Genomic DNA, 10,588 nt, shown 5'->3' with positions numbered 1-10,588 from the left:
ATGCAGATTCATGGTACCTGCATTCCTGAGCTACAAAGCTAGCTCTGCTTCCCTGAAACAGGTCTGAACTCTTGTCACTCTGCAAAAAATAATGGGAGTGGGCACTCACTGCAGCTCTACCGTCCCTTCCTCATAGGGTAAATTTGGCCTAGTCTGTGCAGAATGCAGAAGTTGCCTGCAGCTTAAAATCACAAAAACAACCACGGTGACATCGAGCAATGTTCATACAGTCCTGGGGAACGAGGGGGGAAGGGTGATGGAAATTGCTGAACAACACTGACAGGTTGTTCAATACTGAAGGAGTATTCCTCAGACCTGTCTGAATGAGAATCATCTCTCAGTAAAATCAGCCTGCATGTGAACAGAGAGCACAGCATGCAGACAGACTACAGGAAAACCGAACTTTAGGAAACAAGAAGGGAGGACAGTTTAAAGGGAAGCAAGGAAGTAATACATAGCAAACTAAAACCAGAGACATTTACTTGGAGTCAGTCATCATTTCTGCTTCATTTATCACAGATCTAGCTAAGTAATATGCATATGAAATAATACAATAAATAGGTCCTGGATTTAATTCCTTTCAACATCAAAACCCTTTTATATTTCTTCTTCTGTTTCACAGAGAAATCAACCATCATAATAAATTCAACATGAATACACAATAAGAACATGTACAAATTTTACTCAACTTTTCAACACCCAGCAGTATTTCACTGCATTTAATATTCTGTTCCAGATTTTAAAAAAACACCTCTAAGATAGTACAGACGTATTTCAGATATTTACTGATAGAATGCATGCAATTAAAAGTCAATTTTTGTCATGTGGGCACCTAAATTAGGTTAGTTATCTCTCACTTGTCCCACACATGCAATGTCTATTGCTTCATAAGCCATCAGCTTTCAGACATTTTCAATTCTGACCCTTTTAAAATCCTCCATTAGATTGCCTACCATCTGGCAGTGCTTACTCTTGCTACCACACTCCCTCTGCATTACAGAAGTGTGTTTCCTATAATTATATTTTTAACGTGATAGATATATGGAACTCTAGAATTCCCAAGCTGGCAAAAAACAGGCTGAAGGGACAATTTTAGCAAAGTATCTTGTTCCTAGATCTATGGTAACAGCATGTTCAAATACATCCAGTTGCAATGTTCAACAGAAAGCTGCCAACCTGTCCAAGCCAAAGGAAATAAAAAATATGCATGCAATTATATTTTTAATTATTACAAGGCATTTAGTTATAAACTCCAAGACACTATGAAGAATACGTAGGCTAACTTCTCACTGCTAGTTTGAACCGATAGCTCAGTATCTCCTATCTGGCAGACTTAGTAAGCATGGAACACTACACAGCAGAGCTAACACATTTTAGAAAAAAAATAATAAGCAAGGCATAATTTTCATTTAGATAAAGGAATTCATCATATCTTAAAAAAAATATATTTGTTAGGGACTGCATCAACATACTCTTGCTAACTTTAAAATGAGAAACTCATGTTGCCACAGCAGGCTTTTACTATCTGAAAATTAGATCATAAGGAATGATATAAATAAAAGACAGAAAAAGCAGGATTCAATATTTAGGGAGTCGCCTAGATAACTGTTTCCATGAAAAATGGACACACAGCTCTGAAACACAGAACATCTCTGAAGTATACTTGATAATGTGGGTAAGGAGAAAGGTAACCAATTATTAACTGAAGCTTGAGGAACATGCTTATTTATTTATAATTTATGTTTTGTTTCCAAGTTGGTGTCTAACAGACTAATCCCTAGTTGGAAAAGGAAATCTTTTTTGTTATTACAGAGTTTGTCTGGCACTAATGAACCAGAGTGACAGACATGCCTGACTGTTATTTTCACTGAAAAATCAACTAAAAAAAAGCCTATATGCAGCCATCTCAAGGAAACTGTAGCCAGAGCATGTTTGGAGAAGCCACAAGCTTGAAAGTTTGTACTGCAAAGCAATATTTTTAGCGGGTAGTATTACTTACTACTGGTTTCATAGTAATTTCTCTACCAGACAGATATCATAAATCCTCCTGAAATGAACCAACACACAGAAGTCACTCAAGAGCCTGATGGAAAATCTCTTAATAGCCATGTGAAAGCTTTATTGCTTCCCCATGGTTTTGCAGTCCTACATTTATTCCATCTCCTGGGTAGAGTTGGATAGATCTTACTCTATGTACCTTATGAAAGTTCTGTATATTGTCCGTACCTTTGACCTGCACCAAGTAAGAATAACCATTTATCATTAGGCTCCTATGATGGATTCAAGGATTACCTTGACTTTACCGCAATCCCCACACTTTCTTTACACCGTATCATATCAGACCTTTACTGCCTATTGCTGCAGTCATGTTACAAAGAGAGGTGTTTCTTGAAGGACCTGCTAAGTTACTGTGAGATACAACAGAACCAGCCAAGGAAATATCAATACTTCCATACTTTACTCTGCTGGCAGGAAAGAAAAAAATTGAAGCAACCAGAGTACATATAGAAGTGAAAGATTTCTTATTGTGAGAGCACATTTTCTTTCTGTGGGGCTTGTTATATACTGGATATTCAGCAAAAGTGTAAGCTTCAGTGGGTTTCAGACCACGAACTGGATGAAAAAGAGTAATACTACCTAAAAAACCCAAGCAAACCCTGCAGTCAAAACCATTCTTGTGTATGTTGGCTATTTTAAATTACATCATTTTAGGAAAAGAAAAAACAACAAAACTGAACAACAGGGAGAAAAAAAACAAACAAAACCATTTAAAAAATCCAAATTAAAGCATACAAACAAAAAAAACCCCACAACCAAAAAACAACCCCACCCCATCCCCAAACAAAACAAAAACAAACAAAACAAACAAAAAAAAAAACCAAAAAAACCACACACACACAAAAAATCAGCACTAACCTAGTTTTGACTGTGGATAAAGCAACCTGTGCTTTTAAGATGAAAACAAAATATCTTGGTGAAAAATTTTCATAAACATCATAGTTTTAGAGATAGAAAATTAATTAATGACATCAGCATGTTTAATTCCAACAGTGGACCAAATTCTTTGTTAAATAATGTGCTTCATTAGGTAACACATCCACATAAACAATATAGAATTTAATAAAATAAGACCAACATCTTGTTCTGAGCTACATGATGCAACTGCATTTGTCAGGACTTCACTGAGATGAATACAAAAGACACTGGGGTTTGTTTTGGGTTTATATATATATATATATATATATATAGTGGAAATAAAATGCATTTGTTTTGTAATGAATATTTTCCAAAACCAGGTTTACTCTAGGCTTACTCCAGTTGCACTGCAAAACAAGGGTAAGATTATCGCAAAATATCATGCAGCTTGCCTGAATCTATCATCAGATTAGAAGATATTAGCAGAGATTTTATAGAAGCTAAATGACAGTGTCCTTGAGGTAGCACTGACATTGACACCAGCTGATACAGTTTTTGGTCATTAACATACCTTACTATGTGTCTAGTACGAGCCCTCCAATAATTAGAGCTGAATACAGTATGATTTTTAAAATTAAATCATGCCTCTGGGAAAGAATCAGGGAATAAAGAGCTAAAGGACTTTCAAGCAATTAACGAGAACTGTACTGTCAGGTTAAAAATTAAACATTGCAAAGTAGGTTAAAAGTTTCCTCTCTTTCAAAAATTGCATGTTGACATAAAAGACAGCTTTCAGGCATGTTGTTAAGTCAAAGCAGAGGTGAGAATGGATACCTCTTTTTCATAATCAACAAAAATAATTTTATGTAAGAATTTTCATATTCTACCCTCGTCTGTAAAAGTACTAACAGATTGAACCTCTGAAAATGCTGAGAAATTTTCATTAAATATTACAATGCCACCAATCTTAGATAGGTAGGCAGAAATGCAGAGGTAAAGACTCATACATTCTATGTGACCTCCAATTTCATACACCAGAAACTCAAATTATATAATCGTAAAAAAGCCTAAGCAACTTATCAAACTTTACAAAATTTTTGTTTAGTTTTGTAGCCACCAAAACCAATGAACCAAAGCCTAAATCCAAACCTTAATTTACTGTTCCATTCCTTTACATGTTCCAATTAACAGTTCCCTCCACATAATCAAATCCAAGAACACTAATACGAAGAAAAAAATCTTACTGACTTGATTACAGGCATTGCTTATTTTGATGGGTATGTGCAAGTGCATTCAAAAAGTGCAATCTTGCTAAAATAATTAATGGGAATAACAGAATTAGTCCTTTTTCCCCAAGGCACCAAGCATGATGCTGATCTTTGAGATCTAAATTTTCATTAATATAAATAAAGATAACATTAAACAATATTTTTTTCCTCACTACAGTCAAAACAAAAAAAATCAGAAAACTGAAGAGGAAGTCTTATGATATTGAGTATCCTACATCAAAGTTTAAGGCTCGCAATATAACTTCCCGAAAATGTTATCTTTTAGATTAGTCATAGTAATTCTGTAACATTTTGGTTTGATTTTTTTCTTTTAAAAACACATCTCTAAATCATGATGAATGTATTTGCCTTCATTTAGACTGTGGAGAAGGCAAATATTCTACCATTAAGCATCTAGCAGAAAACAAAAGTACTTGTGTACTTCTTCATAGGTGCTGCCGGCAGTCTCGCCACCGAAGTTAATTTAAAAGTACCTCAGAGAACTGGGGAATTATTTGAGTTACATTTACTGAGCTCTTTACCTCCTACAAACTTTACTATTTGTTCAATATATGACACATCAAAAGTGTAAAAGAAAACGCAATTAATGGACAGTTATTCCAGGACTAGAATGGACATAATGAAAACTGGGAAGTGTTCAACATATTCTACATTATCAAGAGACAGAATGATGTCTTATCAATCAAATTAATTGTTTTACTTGAACAAACAAAGGTATCACACTTCCTGCATGCCCTAGAGGTCCAGGAAGCAAGTAAACTGCTCCACCAGCTCAGGTGGACTCAGCTGGCTTGCTTTTGTAGTTCTTGTAGAAAATCTTAAAGGTGACAAGAGCACACAGTCCTCATGAGCCCAAAACAACAACATACACTTCTACATATCCATTTTCACTCATACTGCTTACAACTGCTACCAAAAAAAAATAATAAAAAAAAATAAATACCAGTAGCTAGCTTTAGCCAACTAGATTTCATAACAAATGAATCAGTGACAGCCAATGGTGAGACATTATTTAATATTAAAAATAATAGGGACTGAAGATGAAAAGCAACCTAATGCACTTCTGGCACATATTCCAGATCAAAACATTTCCAATCGAATATTTTGTTGCTTATTTTTGGTCCTGCTTCCTTAACATCTAATTTAGATATTTCAACCTATTACCTCAATGTAATTTCTTTACTCTTTGTAACACCGGTTTATGCATTTGAGGACTGTTATCATATTTCTCTTCAGCCTGCCAGTATGGGAGCTGCACTTTATCTGGGGAACTGTTATAAAGCATAATACATAACTTACTGTCAGAAGATTTTTCAGACATTATTTAGATTATTTAGGCATTATTAGATTATTTAGGCATTATTTAGATTAAAGCTAGAATTTTCTCATATTATCCTTTGGGGCATTTACCAAAGTGAAGTGCAAAAATTCTTGGAATGCAGCAAATAATAAGCCAAGCACTACTAATAATCTTTTTAATACTAAACAGTTCCTTCTGTTTTGTCACATACAAACACTGAATGTTCAAGTAATAGGAATAGTATAACTGTATGAAGTTTTTCATTAATAGAAATAAAAATTGTAGTTGCCGCAATGGTATTTGAAAACTACACATGAAACTAAACTACATTTATCTTGAGCTCTCAAGATAAAACTGTGGTTCAGTCATACAACATAAAAAACTATATATTTAAAAAAGAAATTGGTTTCTGCAATGTATACAGTAAAATTACAAATGTATGATTTATCATAAATTTATCAGTTTATGATTTATCACAAATATATCAGTTTATTAGTGAATAATTTTTAAAAATCTCAATACTATTAAGAGAATGTCATGACAAATCTTGAGCAACACAACTGAGTTTACTGCCTTGGGAATCCGCAATTACAGACACTACATACTCCTACACTGCCAGTGATATAATGTATCCATTAAAACCTACACTAATTTGTATCTGATCTGTTTAATATAAACCATCATTATTTATATACTTAACTTTGCATATATATATCTAAAACAATTACATTTAAATATGATACAACACACTCTGTCTTCATCACATACAGCATTCACTTCTATCTCTCCTGCTCTATATAAACCTAAGTACGTAACAGCTCATAAAAAGAAAAATCTCATTAGCTTCAACTGAGACATCACAGACACGTGACAAAAGAGAGGGACAAAGTGCTTACCCTAAGCCTCTTAAAATATAAATGATACTTATAGCATGTAGAGTGAATACCGGTCCCAAAGAAGAACAGGTTTTAAATTAATAAATGCACAAATCTTAGAAATTTGTATGTGAGCTACGTGTATAACATGCATAGTCTGCCACATTAGGGTGATTGCTGGTAGTCAAAGGCAGGTCCAAAAGAAAGATAATTGATTTATAAGTCAATTGTAAGTTCAAAATTCAGAGAAGCATAACAAAAAACATGAGGCACAATAATAGGCTGCAATCATAACTTACATTTTGGCACATGTTTAATTGAAAAATTAAGTTGTATGTGTGCCTGAGAACAAGGATGGATCGCATACAACTGGACAAAGTAACAGAATGGTTTTCCGTAAAACAGACACAGGAATATTCTTCTGTAACTACCTAAATGTACACATGTACATATTATTGTCTTTCACCCTGAACAAAATCCATTGGCACCTGGCAGTAAATTCACATAGAACGTAGCATTCATAGAGCTTCCTATGATTTATAAAGATTTATATGATTATGTGCTAATCCTCAGCTATGTATACTGGAATGCCACACGTTAAAAAATCAGGCATATCTTTGGTATTCACTATGCTCTAACATTTTCTGTTCGAGTTCTAGAATTAACTCTGCTTTTACTTTTCCCTTATAATTAAAATAAACATCTGTGCTCCTTAAATAGATAAGAAGGTACCCAGAGAGAGTGTTGCCACATAAAATGTCACCATTTTTTTGTTATTGTTGCAAATCAGTTGGTGCTTTGTATTCATCTACATAGGAAAGAGACCTTCAGCACCACTGTGCTGCATCTCCTTACCCACTACTCTGCCAGACAACACCACATCACAGTCTTAATTCACTTGATCTTGAACTCACTCAAAATTTTTGCCCCCACTTCCAGTTAAAGACTGTTCCCAAACATCAAACTGTGATCTGTAAGCATCAGAGTGCCAAGGCTACATGCACTCATATAAGTACTATTCCCAATGAGTCTTTCTCATACATTGCTATTTCTGGTCAAAAGATGGCTCTCCTGTGTGACTCTTGTTTTCTTTTTAGATTGCTGAGTACAGATGTCCTAGACAATGTTGTAATGAGCCTGAGATTTCCATGACAGTGTGAGTTTCTATGTTTACCCATAGACAGGGAGGGCAAGGGATGCTACCAAGACTGGACCAACAGCCTGCACACGTGCAACCAAGCCCTCTGAACATCAAAGAAACTCCCAACATACTGACTAATTCATCTTCTAAAAAATCAGCCACATACACTTCCACCAATACCAGAAGGCTGTAACATGTAAAACTCACCCAAATCCCATATCCACCCCAAGTCTGCTATGAAAAGAGTGAAACGTGTACGGCAGCTGCAGAACCATGTGCAGTTGCTCCCCTCTCCTGTTGGCTTCATGCTGCTCTCATCTGGCAGCTGCAAGGCCACGGGGCTGGACCAGTGATGCTCTCCCATAGGCTCGTTCTTCCACACACAAGCAAGGATGGCCAGAGGCACTCACCATGTCACAGAAAGCATGAAGGACTTCAATAAGCTAACCAAAACAAGGACAATAAATTCACTTTTGTGAGTCATGCAATTACAGGTAATTGTTGTCCAAGTTTAGAGTCGCAGTAATCACAGCTGTGAAGAGATAAACAGAGGTCTTGTGCTGGGTCTGATGTGCATTAGGTGCTCGGTTTACATAACAGCTTCCAAATTAGACATTAACCTCAGAAGACTGGGAAAAGACAACCAGGAACAAAGCGGTCCCCTTGTGGAAAAATTATGTAATACTTATTGAATTTAAATCTCCAAGGGTGTATCTGCCTGATGAAGAGCAAATTCTTCCCTGAAACACTGGCAGGATGGAGAGCCATAAAATTAGAGACCAAACCCCACAAGGATGCGAGTAACCAATTCATTCAGCACTGAATTTACAGACACAGTTCCACACTGGTCATACCAAAAAAGGAGGAGCAGGAGGGTGCAGGGACACTGCCCACTCCCAAAGAGAACACAGCAAGATATTATTCAGTCTAGGTAAACATATGAAGTGTTGTAAAAATCATGAGAATTATGTCAGGAAACATAAACACAAGCATTAAAGTATCCCAGAAAATACACGCAAGCATCCAGAACTAGATAAGCAAAAATAAATGCAACTCCACAGGAGCCTGTAGCAGAATTTTCCCATGTCTAAAGTAGTTAACCCAATATTCTCTTAAGTGTGCCTATATTTAACTATGATGTCTGTTTTCACATGCCACAAACACCCTAATGACAGTTAAAATTTACAAACTAATTCTAAATCTTCCCACTTGCATACAATAAACCAACCCCTTTTTTGACTTGTTCTTGTTATTTTGGTAGAAAATTCAGTTCTTTCCCTTGGTAGTATCAATTAACATGTCTCTTTGCAAGCTTTAAGGCTTGTCTATGAAAAATCCCATGCAAAATAAATCAGAACTCCATCCTTACATAGGCTTTTCTTCCGGTGCAGAGACACTGTTAGAAGGCACTTACTATCATTGTCACAATTCCCATACAAGAAGATAAATATAGTATGTAGTACAACTTCTTCACTCATTTCTATAAACACTACCACCTCAAAAAAACAGTAGTATCATTATACAGCTGCAATCATTTCAGGAGACTCAACACAAACACTCCACATTTCTTAGTGAAAACAGTCCCACTGGTTAAAAAATTTGGTCTGGATCAGGCCACATCATTCAGAAACCAACTAAAGACTATGAACTTTATTTTAAAAACCAAAAACACCTCCATTCTAATAAAACAAAGACATAAAAAATCCCTCAGAAAATACAGTTAATTTAAGAATATGCAGACAACGGGGCTGAAAAGGATGCAGTGTTGTTTACTTCTACTGAAAAAATAAATAAACATATGCTTTAAACCTTCCAACAGGAAGAATTAGGACAGAATCAGAAGATATTTCTGTATTGAAACAGAACCAGCATACCTATCACCTATTTTACATATAAGCTTAAAAAGTTACATGCTACATAATATGATGCATAACCTGTTATTGTCCAAAACTTGGTTGGGTTGTGCACCTTGCTCAGAAACCAAGGTTACAACAAAATAATGGCATCTACTCGCAAGAATAATCTCATTTATTCTACTGAAACCTTTACATAAATAAAGTTACTCATGCGCACACAGGGGTAAGAGGCTATCAGGCCCCCCTAATCCCCTACGCATGATACCACAGCACCAGATGTGACCTGCTACGTGCCTCTCCAGCCGGCAGAAAGGGAGTGGGAGGACTCTTGGCTCTCTCCCCTCTTAATGCACCTGCTAGCACAGCTGAGATGGAACATGAGGGGAAAAAGGTACTCCAGGAACAGAACGAGTGGAGCATATTGCCTCCCGGGAGCCAGGAAAAAAAGCAGGGATTCAAAGCATGATTTAAAGTCACAGCTGAGTGCCACCCTGCTCTTTCACTGCTCCTGGGCTCGTCTGCACAGCTCACCACGTAGCACCCCACTCTGAACAGTCCCACAAAAACTTCGACTTTGGAAGTATTGCCTCCTGTCTCCACTGGAAGCATGTTATATTTAACCTGCTTTTTCTTAGAAGATCCATCTATCTATGGAATCTTCTGCACATTTCCTTTTTAAATAGGGTCTCCAGTGCAATTCACTTACTGTATATATGCAAGCTGTTCAGTTCAAGCCACTGATTAAATATACTTAATGACACTGATAGTTCTTCAGCAAATATCATAGAGAGTGTTCAATTTACAAAGGCATACAGCCAGCTGGCATACAGAATACAGTGAAATAATCTTTCACTTCAAATGTAATTTTAAAGGGTAACACCACTTCCCAGGAATTTCTTCGCACTGCTTTTCACACGAATATTCCAATTTGGCATACGTACTACTTACTGCGAAAGCAATGCCAATTTAGCACCACATTCACCTGTCTTCCTTTGCAAAATGCAGCTACCCACAGCACGTTAGCTTGGATAAAGTTATCTCCCTGCAACTCTGACTGAGAAACGCTTCCTTCACGCAACCCCTTGACCAAGTCTTCACGCCGGGCACTCGGGAAGAGGTCCGGCGTGCAGCCCAGCATAGACCCCAAGATTTTACTGCTTCTTGCTGCCTGTGTCGGCGCCCCGACCGCCCTCCCACCGCAGGGCAGGGCC

The 10,588-nt window shown here is 36.6% G+C and overlaps 1 protein-coding gene across 1 annotated transcript in view; it reads right to left on the bottom strand.

Moving 5' to 3' along the window:
- Positions 1 to 10,588, bottom strand: part of HCN1 (hyperpolarization activated cyclic nucleotide-gated potassium channel 1) — a gene marked incomplete at its 3' end in the record, with an annotated part of 218,924 nt that overhangs the window by 182,094 nt on the left and 26,242 nt on the right. The gene's annotated exons all lie outside the window — the stretch shown is intronic.

This window comes from Chaetura pelagica, unplaced genomic scaffold (assembly GCF_000747805.2).
Source record: "Chaetura pelagica isolate M959 unplaced genomic scaffold, ChaPel_1.0 scaffold382, whole genome shotgun sequence".
Classification (NCBI taxonomy): domain Eukaryota; kingdom Metazoa; phylum Chordata; class Aves; order Apodiformes; family Apodidae; genus Chaetura; species Chaetura pelagica.
Note: the sequence above shows the minus strand (reverse complement) of the source record. Positions and strands in the feature narration are given on the sequence as shown.